This window comes from Pelophylax lessonae (assembly GCF_965119305.1).
Source record: "Pelophylax lessonae genome assembly, chromosome: 5".
NCBI classification, from domain to species: domain Eukaryota; kingdom Metazoa; phylum Chordata; class Amphibia; order Anura; family Ranidae; genus Pelophylax; species Pelophylax lessonae.
The window spans coordinates 4,829,609-4,848,146 of record NC_138772.1 but is presented as its reverse complement, the minus strand read 5'-3'; positions in this window follow the sequence as shown (position 1 = coordinate 4,848,146).

The window sequence follows — 18,538 nt, the reverse complement described above, 5'->3', positions numbered from 1 at the left end:
TGCAAGTGCCAAATGACAGGATCTATATTTGGGCTAAGAATATATATGCCCAGAAAGTGCTTAGTGGTAGAAATAAATGTGAAACATATCAAATATAAGGTGCTGATTTATTTATTCAGAAAGGTGCAATTATAGTGCAGGTATTTATATCAAAATAAAGTGTTGTCCATAAACATATAGAGGTAAAACTTTTACTACTACTGTGCTAAGACCGGTGCTAGTGCCAAAAAAAGAGAGAAAGGGTGGTGGAATAACTGAGGCTATTGCCAAAAAGTGCTGTACCTATAAGATGCACTAGGTGTCGCACTCACTCTTTTCACCCCTGAGTATAGGGTGTTGAAATGTAGGCTGGAATAGTCTCCACAAACACAGTAGGTAAAAACTCGGGTGCAGTCTTTTTATGGTGGGCAAACCTCAGGAGGATCTTCCGGATACGGGTGCAATCTGGGTGCTCAAAACAAAGAAAGCCCCATGGTGTAGTATATACAGTCAAATCAAAGGCAAGTGTAGCAAACTCACAGTTCAGGCTGATCAGTTCAGTAAGCGATGCAGACGCCGGACGCCGGGATACTTCCGCGTTCCATGGCTACCAACTGCAAAAACCGGAAATGATGTTGACGTACAAGCTCCGCCCTACGCGTTTCGTCATTGGACGTCTACTGGAGCGGCATGTAAAGCAAAACTTGACTAATTAAATATAACCCTTCTCTTTTTTTCTTGAGCTTTGGATACCCTTGGCACAGTTTCAAAACAAAACATGGCTATGACCATTCTTCTAGCTCTTTACCATTGGAGACTTATGGCACAGTGTCTAGACTGGGTAGCAATAGGCTACCTGTAAAGCAAAATATGGATATAACCCTTCACTTAATTCTTTACCATTGGAGACTTATGTAATGGTGACTGGACTTAGGGAACAGTAGGCTTCCTGTAAAACAAAGCATTATGAACACTATGATAAACCAATATGTGTAGCGCTAACAAAAATATGAAATATTATAGGCAAAAATAACTAAATAAATCAGTACCAAAAAATAGTATGATCATAAATATAAAACACTGTGAAATTAATCAAAATATTGTGTCAATAAAATGCATATGTGAACCAAAATAATAGTCCATGCACCAAGAAAAATGAAGACAAATCAATCGATCAGTTTCTAAAAAGTGCATCAAACATAATATATAAAGTGTTGAAGTTTCAAGGAACCGCAAGTTCCAGCAGGTAAGTCCAAATTCCACAGAACCAGGGATAGGGAAAAAGGAAACACACCCGTGAAGGATCACCAAGGAAGCAATGTATCAGCTTACCAGAAGAGTTGGTCACCCAAACTAATGGATAGACCACTGTAGGCTTAGTAGTAATACTAGGAAAATCCACCAGGTGTCACTCCACTAGTGACAAGCAGATAAGGCTGGTATTCAATTAGAATATAAAAAATAATAGGGACATAGTGTGACTCCATAAAAACAGTAGATTTATTTAAAACCACACAGTATAAAACTCACATTTCAGAGGACATCATATAGCATGTAAGGTTGTAGGTACAAGGATCCAAGTATTACGGCATCTCCATAAACACCAACAGCGAGAAGACGGCTAGTGGGGGCGTGGTCACGTCACGTCTTACTCCACCCGACTGGTTTCGTCATATGTTTGACGTCGTCAGGGGCGTCACATTATGAACACTATGACCTTTCTCTTACTTCTTATGGAACAGTGTCTTCATTGTGAAACAGTAGACTACCTGTAAAGCAAAACATTACTATGATCTTTTTCTCTTTTTTTGGCCGTTGTTGGAGACTTATGGCACAGTGTCTGGACCGGGGAACAGTAGGCCAACTGTAAAGCAAAACGTGACTATGGGTTTTCTCTTTTATCTTGAGCTTTGGAGACACTTGGCACAGTGTCTGGATTGGAAAAAATAAGGCTACCTGTAATACAAAACATGGCTTTGACATTTCTCTTAGCTCTTGACCACTGTAGACTTATGGAATAGTTTCTGCATAGGGGAACATTAGGCTACCTGTAAAGCAAAACATGGCTATGACCTTGACCGTTGGAGACCTATGGAACGGTGTCTGGACTGGGGAACAGTAGACCACCTGTAAAACAAAACATTACTATGACCTTTCTCTTTTTTCTTGGCCGTTGTTGGATTCTTACTGCACAGTGTCTGGACTGGAGAACAGTAGACCACCTGTAAAACAAAACATAACTACGACCTTTCTCTTATTTCTTGGCTGTTGGAGACTTATGGCACATTTTCTGAAATGGGGAACAGTAGGCTACCTGTAAAGCAATACATGACTGTGACCTTTCTTTTTTTTTTTTTTTTTCTGGAGCTTTGGAGACACTTGGCACAGTTTCTTAATTGGAAAAAAAACAGACTACCTGTAAAACAAAACATGGTTATGACCTTTCTCTTAGCTCTTGTCCATTGTAGACTTATGAAACAATGTCTGGACTGGGAAACTGTAGACCACCTGAAAAACAAAACGTTACTATGACCTTTCTCTTATTTCTTGGCCGCTGTTGAAGACTTATGGCACAGTGTCTGGACTGGGCTATCTGTAAAGCAAAATGTGGCTATGAGCCTTCTCTTTTATTTCTTGAGCTTTGGAGACCCTTAGCACAGTGTCTGAATTGAACAAATGAAGGCTACCTGAAAAACAAAACATGGCTATGACCTCTCACTTAACTCTTGACCACTGTAGACCTATGGAACAGTGTCTGGATTGGGGAACAGTAGGGTAACTGTAAAGCAAAACATGGCTATGACCTTGATCGTTGGAGACTTATGGACCAGTGTCTGGACTGGGGAATAGTAGACAACCTGTAAAACAAAACATCACTACGACCTTTCTCTAATTTCTTGGCCGTTGTTGGAGACTTACAGCACAGTTTCCAAAATGGGTAACAGTAGGCTACCTGTAAAGCAAAACATGACTATGACCCTTCTCTATTTTCTGGAGCTTTGGAGACACTTGGCACAATTTTTTGATTGGAAAAAACAGGCTACCTGTAAAACAAAACATGGCTTTGACCTTTCTCTTAGTTCTTGACCATTGGAGACTTATGGCATGGTGTCTGGACTGGGGAGCAGTAGACTATCTGTAAAACAAAGCATTACGAGCACTATGATCTTTCCCTCACGTCTTATGGGAAGGTGTCTGGATTGAGAAATAGTAGACCACATGTGAAACAAAACATTACTATGACCTTTCTCTTTTTTCTTGGCCGTTGTTGGAGACTTACTGCACAGTGTCTGGATTGGGGAACAGTAGACCACCTGTAAAGCAAAACATTACTACGACCTTTCTCTTATTTCTTGGCCGTTGTTGGAGACTTACAGCACAATTTCTGAAATGGGTAACAGTAGGCTACCTGTAAAGCAAAACATGACTATGACCTTTTCTTTTTTTTTTTCTGGAGCTTTGGAGACACTTGGCACAATTTTTTGATTGGAAAAAACAGGCTACCTGTAAAACAAAACATGGCTTTGACCTTTCTCTTAGCTCTTGACCATTGGAGACTTATGGCATGGTGTCTGGACTAAGGAGCAGTAGACTATCTGTAAAACATTACAAGCACTATGATCTTTCTCTCACATCTTATGGAAAGGTGTCTGGATTGGGGAACAGTAGACCACCTGTAAAACAAAACATTACTATGACCTTTTTCTTATTTCTTGGCCACTGTTGAAGACTCATGGCACAGTGTCTGGACTGGGGAACAGTAGGCTACCTGTAAAGCAAAATGTGGCTATGAGCCTTCTCTTTTATTTCTTGAGCTTTGGAGAACAGTGTCTGAATTGAAAAAATGAAGGCTACCTGAAAAACAAAACATGGCTATGACCTCTCACTTAGCTCTTGACCACTGTAGACCTATGGAACAGTGTCTGGATTGGGGAACAGTAGGGTAAATGTAAAGCAAAACATGGCTATGACCTTGATTGTTGGAGACTTATGGACCAGTGTCTGGACTGAGGAATAGTGGACCACCTGTAAAACAAAACATTACTACGACCTTTCTCTAATTTCTTGGCCGTTGTTGGAGACTTCCGGCACAGTTTCCGAAATGGGTAACAGTAGGCTACCTGTAAAGCAAAACATGACTATGACCCTTCTCTTTTTTTATGGATCTTTGGAGACACTTGGCACAGTTTGTTGATTAGAAAAAGACAGGCTACCCGTAAAACAAAACATGGCTTTGACCTTTCTCTTATCTCTTGACCATTGGAGACTTATGGCATGGTGTCTGGACTGGGGAGCAGTAGACTATCTGTAAAACAAAGCATTACGAGCACTATGATCTTTCCCTCACGTCTTATGGGAAGGTGTCTGGATTGGGAAATAGTAGACCACATGTGAAACAAAACATTACTATGACCTTTCTCTTTTTTCTTGGCCATTGTTGGAGATTTACTGCCCAGTGTCTGGACTGGGGAACAGTAGACCACCTGTAAAGCAAAACATTACTACGACCTTTCTCTTATTTTTTGCCCATTGTTGGAGACTTACGGCAAATTTTCTGAAATGGGTAACAGTAGGCTACCTGTAAAGCAAAACGTGACTATGACCCTTCTCTTTTTTCTGGAACTTTGGAAACACTTGGCACAATTTTTTGATTGGAAAAATACATGGAAAACAAAACATGGCTATGTTTCACAAAACATTAGTGTAAAACAAAACCTGTAAAACAAAACATTACTACGACCTTTCTCTAATTTCTTGGCCGTTGTTGGAGACTTACAGCACAGTGTCCGAAAATGGGTAACAGTAGGCTACCTGTAAAACAAAACATGGCTATGACCTTTCTCTTAGCTCTTGACCATTGGAGACTTATGGCATGGTGTCTGGACTAGGAAGCAGTAGACTATCTGTAAAGCAAAGCATTACAAGCACTATGATCTTTCACTCACGTCTTATGGAAAGTTGTCTGGATTGGGGAACAGTAGACCACCTGTGAAACAAAACATTACTATGACCTTTCTTTTTTTTCTTGCCAGTTGTTGGAGACTTACTGCACAGTGTTTGGACTGTAGGCTACCTGAAAAGAAAAACATGGCCATAACCTTTCACTTAATTTTTGATCGTCCTCTCTTTTTTCATGACTGTTGGAGACTTGTGGCACAGTGCCTAGCCTGGGAAACAGTAGACTACAAATAAAACAGAATATGGCTATAATTATTTTTTTATTTTTTGACCTTTGGAGACTTTTGGCGCAGTGTCTGGATTGGGGAACAGTAGGCTACCTGTAAAACAAAACATGACTAAGACCTTTCTCTTATTGTTGGAGACCTGTGGCACAGAGCCTAGTTTGGGAAACAGTGGACTACTAATAAAACAGAATATGGCTTTGACTTATTTTTTTTTTTATTTCTTGACTGTTGGAGACTTTTGGCATAGTGTCTGGATTGGGGAACAGTAGGCTACCTGAAAAAGAAAACTTGGCTTTGACCCTATATCTTTATTGTTGGAGACTAATGGCACAGTGTAAGTTACTGGAAAAACATAAAAAAAAAACACAGCTCTGAACTTTTTCTCTGCTCTCAACCCTTGGAGACTCATGGCACAGTTTTTGAGGTGGTAAAATATAGGCTACTATTAACAAATATCACAACATATACAGTATCTCACAAAAGTGAGTACACCCCTCACATTTTTGTAAATATTTTATTCTATCTTTTCATGTGACAACACTGAAGAAATGAGACTTTGCTACAATGTAAAGTAGTGAGTGTACAGCTTGTATAACAGTGTAAATTTACTGTCCCCTCAAAATAACTCAACACACAGCCATTAATGTCTAAACTGCTGGCAACAAAAGTGAGTACACCCCTAATTGACAATGTCCAAATTGGGCCCAATTAGCCAATTTCCCTCCCCGGTGTCATGTGACTCGTTACTGTTACAAGGTCTCAGGTGTGAATGGGGAGCAGGTGTGTTAAATTTGGTGTTATCGCTCTCACTCTCTCATCAGTGCGTTACTGCGCATTTAACGCAGTATATTTCAGTGCATTACTGCAAATTTAATGCAGTATATTTCAGTGCATTACTGCACGTTTAACACAGTATATTTCAGTGCGTTACTGCATGTTTAACGCAGTTTATTTCAGTGCGTTACTGCACGTTTAATGCAGTATATTTCAGTGAGTTACTGCAGGTTTAACGCAGTATATTTCAGTGCATTTTTGCAGGTTTTAATGCAGTATATTTTAGTGTGTTTTTGCATGTTTAATGCAGTATATTTCAGTGCATTACTACACATTTAACGCAGTACATTTCAGTGAGTTACAGCACGTTAAACGCAGTATATTTTAGTGTGTTATTGCACAGTTAACACATCTTACACTGTTTCAGGCCTGCCCCCTCCCCGTGTCTGACAACCAACATTCCCCAGGGCACGCCTACCATGTCGTCATTCTCCTCCAGTCCCATGTTTTCAGCCATGCATCGTCGGCCACCTACTCCCACAGATGACACATTTATGTAAATCCTGGCACATGTGAAGTTCTTGGCTGTGTTAACCTATTCCTGACAAAGATCAGCCCCAGCTGCAGCCTCTTACCATGTGATTTGCTACAACATTACAGTCAGATCACTGGGGGAGGGGAGACTGGGGAAATGATTCCTCCTCCTTTTACAAAGTTACAATGTCTCCTCCTTTTCCTACAAAGTTACAATGTACAGTCTGATCACTGGGGGAGGGGGGTACAGTCTGATCACTGGGGGGGGGGGGGAGACTGAGGAAATTCTTCCTCCTGCCTGCAGCAGATTAATGACACCATCTCAGCCTAGGCAAAGTCACTGACTGGAGATCAAGGACTGATTTTTAATGATAAATGCTTTTCTGGAAGATGATCCTGTTGCTGTATACAGTGACATGTGATTTTATAAACTAGCACAGGTAATACATATTCTGCCTTAGATATAAGAATAAAGGATAAATAAAAGCATTGTAGATGGAGAAGCCAGGCGTGTTTCTTGCGTCTCCGCACCTCATCAGCCATGCACGAGGTGTCCCGGCTCTGAGCCGGGCTTTAGACGGATGAGGTGCAGACTGGAGTTTGAATTGAAAAGTAGGAAGCCGTCAGCAGCTGGCCCCAGCACCCGCACTGTCAGATCCTCCAATCAGCTCGACAATCCCTCAATCCAAACACAACGGCAGCAGCTGGCGACATTTGGCAGTCGCTCTGCCTGGAAGGTGGAATCTCTGTACTTTCCTTCACATTTTGTGTCTTTAATACTTCCAGGGAAGGAAAACATTTCTCTTCTTCTCCTGCTGGTGACGATGACAAGCAATGCGGTGGGGGGGGGGGGGGGCGGTTGGCGCTTATCTGCCGTTACTCGCCGTTTATTACCCAGTCAGCCGATCACCATCAGATACACATCAATATTCAGCAACAGAACCTACATGACACGCATGATGGACACATGACCCAGAGTCACCTCTTCTCCATCCATTCCTTACATTGTATCATCTCTTCATATACTATACAATGTATCATCCCTTCATATACTATACTATATATCATCTCTTCATACACTATACTATATATCATCTCTTCATATACTATATATAATCTCTTCATACACTATACTATATATAATCTCTTTATACACTATACTATATATCATCCCTTCATACACTATACTATATATCATCTCTTCATACACTATACTATATATCATCCCTTCATATACTATACTATATATCATCCCTTCATATACTATACTATATATCATCCCTTCATACACTATACTATATATCATCCCTTCATATACTATACTATATATCATCCCTTCATATACTATACTATATATCATCCCTTCATATACTATACTATATATCATCCCTTCATACACTATACTATATATCATCTCTTCATACACTATACTATATATCATCTCTTCATACACTATACTATATATCATCCCTTCATATACTATAATATCCCTTCATATACTATACTATATATCATCCCTTCATACACTATACTATATATCATCCCTTCATACACTATACTGTATATCATCTCTTCATACACTATACTATATATCATCTCTTCATACACTATACTATATATCATCTCTTCATATACTATACTGTATATCATCCCTTCATATACTATAATATCCCTTCATATACTATACTATATATCATCCCTTCATACACTATACTATATATCATCCCTTCATACACTATACTGTATATCATCTCTTCATACACTATACTATATATCATCTCTTCATACACTATACTATATATCATCCCTTCATATACTATACTATATATCATCTCTTCATACACTATACTATATATAATCTCTTTATACACTATACTATATATCATCTCTTCATACACTATACTATATATCATCCCTTCATATACTATACTATATATCATCCCTTCATACACTATACTATATATCATCCCTTCATATACTATACTATATATCATCCCTTCATATACTATACTATATATCATCCCTTCATACACTATACTATATATCATCCCTTCATATACTATACTATATATCATCCCTTCATATACTATACTATATATCATCCCTTCATATACTATACTATATATCATCCCTTCATACACTATACTATATATCATCTCTTCATACACTATACTATATATCATCTCTTCATATACTATACTGTATATCATCCCTTCATATACTATAATATCCCTTCATATACTATACTATATATCATCCCTTCATACACTATACTATATATCATCCCTTCATACACTATACTGTATATCATCTCTTCATACACTATACTATATATCATCTCTTCATACACTATACTATATATCATCTCTTCATATACTATACTGTATATCATCCCTTCATATACTATAATATCCCTTCATATACTATACTATATATCATCCCTTCATACACTATACTATATATCATCCCTTCATACACTATACTGTATATCATCTCTTCATACACTATACTATATATCATCTCTTCATACACTATACTATATATCATCCCTTCATATACTATACTATATATCATCTCTTCATACACTATACTATATATAATCTCTTTATACACTATACTATATATCATCTCTTCATACACTATACTATATATCATCCCTTCATATACTATACTATATATCATCCCTTCATACACTATACTATATATCATCCCTTCATATACTATACTATATATCATCCCTTCATATACTATACTATATATCATCCCTTCATACACTATACTATATATCATCTCTTCATACACTATACTATATATCATCCCTTCATATACTATACTATACATATCATCTATTCTAGTGATGAGCCGAACACCCCCCTGTTCGGTTCGCACCAGAACACAGCGAACAGAGGAAAAGTTTGTTCGAACAAACGAACCCCAATGAAGTCTATGGAACTCGAACCTCAAAAATCAAATGGCCTAATTTTGAAGGCTTAAATGCAAGTTATTGCCCCAAAAAGTGTATAGGTGTCCGGGTCCTGACCTGGGGAACATGTAGCAATGAAAAAAAGTTTTAAAAACGATAGTTTTTAAAGGAGCAGTGATTTACTGATTTTAATGAGGCTTAAAGTGAAACTATAAAAATGAAAAATTCCTTCAAATATCGTGCCTGGGGGGTCCCCTAAATGTGCCTGTAAAGTAGTGCATCTCTACTATGTATGTAGCCTGCTTCAGCAATACTGACATTTCTAAAGCAAAAAATGTCATAAACAAATATACATACAAATTTCAAATCGCATGTACTTGTCATACGGGTGCAGAAAAATTGGGCCTGTGATATGGTGGTGCCTAAACACCGTAACCAAGCCCTCGCAGTTACTCTTGCTGGGTGCAGGAATGGGACCTGCTGGTAAGAATTCCATACAAATTTGAAATTGCATGTACTTGTCATACAGGTGCAAAAATATTGGGCCTATGGTGTTTTTGGTGCCTGAACACTGTAACCCCTCACAGTTAGCAGGGCACAGGCACATGGCCTGCTGTTAAAATGATATACGACATTTAAATTGTATGCACCTGTCATACAAGTGCAGAAAAATTAGGCCTTGGGGGTTGGTAGTGACCTAAACCAAAAACATTGTTGGAAGCTAGCAGAATCAAGGTAGAGGAATAGGATAGGCAGCATATGCAGTTTTCAAGGAATGACAGACCCCTAGCAAATCTGTTACATCAGCATCAGGGGCTTGATAGCTCTTGTTGATCCAGGACTGGTTAATTTTGATAAAAGTCAGCTGGTCAACAGAGTCTGTGGACAGACGCACTCTTTTGTCTGTCACAAAAGCTCCAGCAGCACTGAACGTCCGTTCAGAAAGCATGCTGGAAGCAGGGCATTCAGTAGCTCCATTGCATATTGAGCAAGTTCTTGCCAGTGGTCCATCCTCAAGACCCAGTAACCCCGTGGATGCTCAGCTGGAAAGGTCTCCAAGTCTGCTCTTGCGCCTAGATAATCATGCACCATATGATGGAGACGCTGCCGATGGTTGCTTAAACTAACAGCCTGGCTGCTGCTGAGGACTAAAGAACTGTTTAAAGGCATCGGTCAGCCGGCCGCCTTCTCCACCGCTCCTCCATTGGCTGAACAATGCCTCAGAAACACATCCAGAGTATGTTGACCTCCCAGTGCCTGGAAAGGTGGTACACACATTTTTTTTTCAAGGCCTCCTCAAGATGTTTCATCCTCTGCCCCCTCTGTGAAGGCAGGATGAGCTCTGCAACTTTACCCTTGTAACGTGGATCAAGAAGGGTTGCCAACCAGTAATTATCCCTCTCCTTGATAGCACGAATCCTTGGGTCCTTTTGCAGGCTTTGCAGAATCAGGGAGCCCATGCAATGTAAGTTGGAGGAGGCATGAGCTTCTGAGTCCTCTGGGTCACTAAGGATGACATTGTCAGCAGGAACAACCTTTCCCCAACCAGGTACAACTCCTGGGGTTTCTGGGGAATGAAAACCATCCCTTGAAGACTGCTGTATGCTATCCTCTACATCCATGCTGCTGAAATACTCCTCCTCCTCCATTTCCTCCTGTGTGTTTTGTGTCCCTGCAGGAATGATATCTGAATAAAGGGGGCCTTGTGCGTAAAGGAAGTCCTCCTCTTTCTCCTGCTGTTCTGCCTCAAGTGCCCTGTCCATGATTCCACGCAGCGTGTGCTCCAGCAGGTAGACTAGAGGGATAGTGTCACTGATGTATGCATCGTCCTGGCTCACCATCCTTGTGGCCTCCTCAAATGGTGTCACGATGCATGCATCCTTTATCAAAAGCCACTGGCGTGGCGAAAAAAAGCCAAGCTCCCCTGACTCTGTCCTTGTGCCATACTCACACAGGTACTCATTGTCCCTCTGCTGTGTGTGCCGCTGCAGCATTGCCAACGTTGAGTTCCACCTGGTGGGCATGTCACAAATAAGGCGGTTGGTGGGCAGGTTGAATTCCCGTTGAATGTCAGATAAGTGAGCACTGGCATTGTACAAAAAGCGGAAATGGCCACAGACGTTTCTGGCCTGCCTCAGAGGATCTTGGAAGCCCGGGTATCTGCTTAAGAAATGCTGCACCACCAGATTCAGAACATGTGCCAAGCATGGAACATGTGTCAAGGGTCCCTGTCGGAGGGCGGAGAGAAGGTTGGTGCCATTGTTGCATACAACCATTCCTGGCTCAAGCTGTTGTGGCGTCAACCATCTCTGAGCCTGACCCTGCAGAGCTGACAGAATCTCTGCACCAGTGTGACTCATTTTAGCTTGACTGCTTGCGTAGCCCCTTGAATGTTTAGGGAGCACTGCTGCTTCAGAGGACAATTGAGCAGAAGAGGACAGGGAGGAGGTGGTAAAGTAGCCAGATGTGGCAGAACCAGCACCAGGTTTTTGGAGGCGTGGTGGCAAAACAAGCTGCAACACCAAACCCTGTCCTGCATCCTTCCCAGCTGCCAGCAGAGTTACCCAGTGCGCCGTGAACAAAATGTAACATCCCTGTCCCTGCCGACTGGACCAAGAGTCAGCAGTAATGTGCACCTTCCTGCTGACTGCTCTGTCCAAAGATGCCAAAACACTACCTTCCACATGACAGCAGAGAGCTGGAATGGCCTTACTCGAAAATAAATGCCTTTTTGGGACCTGCCACTGTGGTGCAGCACATTCCACAAATTCACGAAAGGGAGCAGAGTCTACCAGCTGAAAAGGCAGCAATTGTAATGCTAGCAATTTGGCCAAGCTATCATTAAGACGCTGAGCATGATGACTGGGACAGTATTTCTCTCTACGGTTCAGCAACTGGGGTAGTGAAATTTGCCTGCTGCTCAAATCAAGTGGTGGTGTACTGCTAGCAGATTGGGTGCAAGTCTCTGTGCCATAGTTCACACTTTCAGTTTCTATCAGCCTTCCTCAACAAGGCTCCATGGTCGAACTTCAAACTCTCAATTTGTTCGATCACTCACATACATATTCCATCAGGGGAGTAACTACAGGGGTTGCAATTGCAACCGGGCCCCATGCTTCAGGGAGCCTGTGCGGCTCCCCTGTACACCTGGATAGGAGGGGTGGCGGGGGCAGCATGTAGAGAAATCACTGTCTTCCTTTTTCCCCTGTAGCTGCAGGAGGAAAATGGAGGAGATTGGTTCCTCTGTATGCTGCCCCCGCCGCTCCTCCTATCTATTTCACTTGTGTTTTGCTGTCTCTGGGCCCCCTGTGTGCTCCCCTGCCCCCCCCATAGTGCTGCCCCCCCCCCCATTGCGCTCCCTCTCCTGCCGGCTGCTGCAGGGATGTGTCACAATAGAGAACCAGGAAGGGGTCGGTAAATATGTAATTTATCAGCTCCTTCCTTTTCTGAATGGAAAGAGTCATAGTCAGTGACATTGTAAAAAACTGACACCAGTGGTTGAAATTCCAGGATCACAAAGGTCACACTTGCAACCAGGCCCTGGGGAGGCCCCAAGAGGGCAGGAAGGGGACACACTGCAGAACTTGTGAAAGGGTCCCACTGCGGGACCGTAATAAAGGGCCCCAGGATCAGTGGGAAGAGCCCCATGCTTGAAGAGAAGGGCCCCGGCCAAGGGTCCAGGGGCCTTTCAGGGTTTCTTGCACCGGGCCCTGAAGGTTCTAGTTACGCCTCTGTATTCCATGATCAAATAATTTATATTTCTGTCTTTCTTTTCAGATCATTAGTTTGTCAGCTAATATTTAGTTGGCTTTGATTACGGCACGCATTGGCTGTGGGATTGTTTCGATAAGCTTCTGCGATGTCACAAGATTTATTTTCGTCCAGTGTTGCCCAATTTTCACCAAGATCTTGTATTGATGATGGGAGAGTCGGAGCACTGCACAAAGCCTTCTCCTGCACATCCCAAAGATTCTCAATGGGGGGTAAGTTCTGGGTTCTGTGGTGGTCAATCCATGTGTGGAAATGATGTCTCATGCTCCCTGATCCACTCTTTCACAATGTGACCCCCGATGAGTCCTGGCATTGTCATCTTGGAATATGCTCATGCCATCAGGGAAGAAAAAAATCCACTGATGGAATAACCTGGTCATTCAGTATATTCAGGTAGTCAGCTGACCTCATTCTTTGGGCACATGCAGTAACCATCCAATAGGATCCAATAGGAGAGTTACTGCATGCTTAGTTTAGTTAGTTGCTTAGTTAATTCCAGGTGGCGACTTTTTTTTTGGCCAGGCAGTGTATATCGTCTTATTGTCAGGCTACCCTCCACTGGTTACTGAAAAACAACAACAACAAGAGAAGGGCGCACAAACCTCATGCATTACCACTAAAAAAAGTTTATTAAAATCCAAAAAGGTAGCGTACATTGTACTGACAAACATAAGTGAGTAGCTCTGAAGAAGAGGGTTCTCCCTCGAAACGTGTCAACCAGATCATTCCAGATACCATCACGTCATCCAGCAGTATAGGAGTAACCTGGAGACGATTGGTCTCTTATTTCTACATGCCTGTATACATCTTATGTTTGTCAGTACAATGTATGCTACCTTTTTGGATTTTAATAAACTTTTTTGAGTGGTAATGCACAAGGTTGGTGCGCCCTTCTCTTGTTGTTGTTGTTTTTCAGTAATTGGATATCCTTGGTGGTCCTGAGGGGGCAGCAAGACCCTAAGTTTTGTTTGCAAAAGACCATTCGGATTAGTCACCTTCTTGCACATCACTTGAGCGCAGGAGAGATACTGTTTTGGTACCTTCCACTGGTTGTCCACAGTTAGGACCCAGGAATTCCCAGTATTACCACAGTATTCAGGTGCAGTGGCGGCCTGTCCATTGGGGGCACAGGGGCACCGCCCCCCCCTCCATCCATGCGCCCAGCCCCCTAATCTACATGCAGGGCGCCGGACGCATGGATTCCAATGTTTTTTTTTTTTTTTTAAGCACGTGATTAGAGCCAGAGGCTCTGATAGGCTTCAAAAAAGGGTGGGCTCGGGGGGCAGCAGAGCACTGCGCCCTTAGCCCACCCAGTTGAATGAATATTCGCTATTGCCACACTGATTCTCCTCCTGGCTAATCAGGAAGTGGGTCCTGAGACCCGTTTCCCGATTGGCTGAAAGGAGAAGCCATGCTTTTGGCCAAGGAGGAGGGAGGAGATGCAGGGGAAGCCCGACCCATGGAGGAGACTGAGGGGGAAGCCGCCGCTGCTCCCTGCCCTCCACATTTCAGTCCAAGGTGAGTGAGCCGGCAACTGGGGGGGGGGGGGGGATATTGTTGTGTGGGCTGGAGCGAGTGTGGTCGTTTCGCATATACCTTTCGCATCATCATTTACACCTCCTTACTTCACACACACTATTTGGTGTTTTGACCAGTGGTGTTTAGGTACTGTCTTGTTCTTCATTTGAGGGTTGCCTTCTTTTACAAACTGGACAGTTGCGATCAGTTGGCTTGGGGGCAGTACAAGCTGTTGTATTTGTCAATCATACGTTCATCCAGTTGCTAAATCGTTACATGCCTACGATAGATTGTTACCAGACATTGGGTATTCTCCTCCCAGAACGCCCTGGGGCTCTGGCTTTTGCTGTTGGTTTGTTAATGCCACAGACCGGGCAGTCCGAGTAATCTGTATAACATTGCCAGTCATCCCTGGCAAATCTCGGTTGCCCCGCACCCTAGTGATTCTTCCAAATTTTCCATATTGTCATTTTTTCGACTCTTATGCATTTCTTGCATTTACTCTTTCTCAAACACATATCTTTTTTTTAGCTGGATCATGCCTTGAACTTCTCACTGCGATGATTCCGCTTCTGCCCCTCCTATACCCAGGGGTTTGGAGCACGGACCAAAATTACAGCATTCAAAACAGCCAAACTTGGCGGTTTGAATGCTTTTAAGTGCAGAGGAGGGGTTTGTGTTTAATTTTTTTTTTAAATGTACGGAAATATCGGCCCGTATCTCGCGTCTCCTCTGCACTTAAAAGCATTCAAGCCGCCAAGTTTGGCTGTTTTGAATGCTGTAATTTTTTTTAATCTGGCGCCAGTACCCAGAAGCGATGTCATGACATCACTTCCGGGTTTTTCCATGGAATGCGGCTTTGATCGGGTCTTCGGCGGCCGTGCAGGCTGGTTGCCTGGGTCTCCCGGTGGAACGGGAGACCCGGGCGAGTTGCGGAAGGTGGCGGGAGGGGGATGTCTTCTCCCCTGCTCCTTGTAATGACAGCCAAGCGGCTTCTCAGCCGCATCGGTTGTCATCACAAGACAGCCGACTGTCGGCTATGGACACCAGTACCGGGGTGATGCCTCTAGCTGCAGGCGTCACTCCGGTACAAGCACTTTCTGAAATATTGGTAATATCGGCTACCTTGGTGGCCGATTCCGAAATATCGGGGAAAGTGCATATCAGTCCTCGATTACTGGCTTTGCCGATAATCGGTCGATGCCTAGTAAAGGTGATTGACTGGTCAAGCATGTCTCCAGACCTAAACCCTATTGAGCATCTGTGGGGCATCCTCAAACAGAAGGTGGAGGAGCGCAAGGTCTCTAACATCCACCAGCTCCGTGATGTCGTCATGGAGGAGGGGAAGAGGACTCCAGTGGCAACCTGTGAAGCTCTGGTGATCTCCATGCCCAAGAGGGTTAAGGCAGTGCTGGAAAATAATGGTGGCCACACAAAATATTGACACTTTGGGCCCTATTTGGACATTTTCACTTAGGGGTGTACTCACTTTTCTTGTCTAAACCGCTGACATTAATGGCTGTGTGTTGAGTTATTTTGAGGGGACAGCAAATTTACACTGTTATACAAGCTGTACACTCACTACTTTACATTGTAGCAAAGTGTCATTTCTTCAGTGTTGTCACATGAAAAGATAGAATAAAATATTTACGAAAATGTGAGGGGTGTACTTACTTTTGTGAGATACTGTGTGTGTGTGTGTGTGTGTGTATATATATATATATATTATAGAATACATTTCTGAAAGCATTTCTATAATACACATAGAATATATTATATAGTTATGGAGAAGGGCTTAAAACATTTCCAATGAAATGTGAAGGATTGGAAGCGTTCTGCATTGACTCCCGGCGGTGGCCGGGGTTTCTTGGCTACAATGAAACATAATACTACAAAGAGTAAAAGTCACAAAGAAACCGAAACATCTAATTAATTTGAAACTACAGTTTTCCCATCTACAATAATGGAAAATACATAAGTGACAAAAAGCGCTCGGAGGAACGGCATGGAGAATTGACTCGAATAGGTCCAGTATACCATTACAGTAGGTACAAATCATGGAAAATTGATCACTTTGGCTATTGCCTGGCAGCCAAGCCGGCTGAATAGTGATTGTAGAGAGCAGTATATGGCAGGAATGGAATAGGCAGCGACATTACAAATGAAGTTCATGTGTGGCCCCGGGAGATAGCAGAAGCGAGATATAAGTGCGTTTTCTGTCTTATGCTGGATATGTGTCCTGCTCTGTTAATTCCGGAGACTCTTAAGGTGCTAAATGTCCTTTCTCTAACCTTGGACTGAAGGAAGGAAAAAGTTCAATGGAGAATTATTCATTCTTCTGATGTTTGGGCTTCACAAACGGCTCTCCAATTACAATGCAAACCATGAAATACGTCTCTTTGAGAGGCGAATCTCAGTCACAGGTAATTTTGTTCTCACTGCTGGGACTCGCTACACAAACAGGATAAAAACCACTTCCGAAAATTCAATATGGGACAGGAAAAAAAAATTCAAATATCTGAATTATGATAGTAAAAAATTGCAAAGACATTTTGGACTTTAACCACTTGCCGACTATATACTGCGGCAGTCAGCCCCGTACAGACAAAGTGACGTAGGGGTACGTCGCACGCCCACAAGCCTGTAGGGGGCGAGCATGCACCGCCGGCAGCACTCTCGCGCCCCCGCTCGTTCCCTGCCTAGCCCGCGCGCGTGACCGGCGGCCCCGCTATCCGCCAGCCACTTGCGATCTCCCTAAGTAGAGGGAGAAAGACAGACGGCTGTAAAGACAGCCGTCTGTCATTCTCCCTTAGTGTCGGTTCACACTGATCCGACTTGTCAGGTGACTTGGTCGCCTGACAAGTAGCGCTCCATGCTGTGCAATGGAACCGTTCTAATAGGAGCGACTCAAGTCGCTCCGACTTAGAAAAAGGTTCCTGCACCTTTTTTTTTGCAAAGTCAGAGCGACTTGCGTTGACTTCCATTATGTGAAGTCGTTGCAAGCCGCGCCGAAGTCGCGCTGCACGGGCGAATTCATTAGTCGCCCGAAGTCGGGGCGACTTCGAGTTGGATCAGTGTGAACCGACACTTAAGCCTCAACTTAAAATTGGCAGGGAATTTTTGTCCGGCGACCGATCGGCCGATTTTCGGCTTGTTAGTATGATGCTTCCGACAACCAACTCCGACTTTTTGGCCGAAAAAAATCTGGTGTGCAGGCTTTAACATTTTTGTTGGCTGTCAACACAACGGCCGATTTTCCATCAGTCAGTACAGATTTCGGTAGACAAAAATCTGATGAGCAAGTCTGGGCATGCTCAGAGATGAAAAAACACACGGAAATTAAACCAGCACATGACATCACTTCTGAAGTAGATTTTTGTTGGCCGAGAAAATTAGTTTGCAGTCTAGGCACATTCCAACCAACACAACACCACCGGACAAAAGTCGGACGATCGGTCGGCCGATAATCGTTGCGTGTGTACGAGGCATTCGATTATCACAGAGGCTATGCGATCCTGCTATGTAGGATCGTATGTCTCTGTGATGATCTAACAAGCCACGCCCCCTGACAGTTAGAATCACGCCCCTAGGGACACACATTTAACCCCTTGATCACCAATAAAGTTAACCCCTTCCCTGCCAGTGTCATTTTTACAGGAACAGTGCATATGTATAGCACTGATTACTGTAGTAATGTCACTGGTACCCCCAAAAGTGTCAAAAATGTCAGTTAGGGGTCCGATCTGTCCGCCGCAATGTCGCAGTCCCACAAAAAAATCGCACATCGCAGATTACTAGTGAAAAAAAAAAAATGACGAAAATCTTTCCTGCAGTTAGTAAACGCAATCATGTT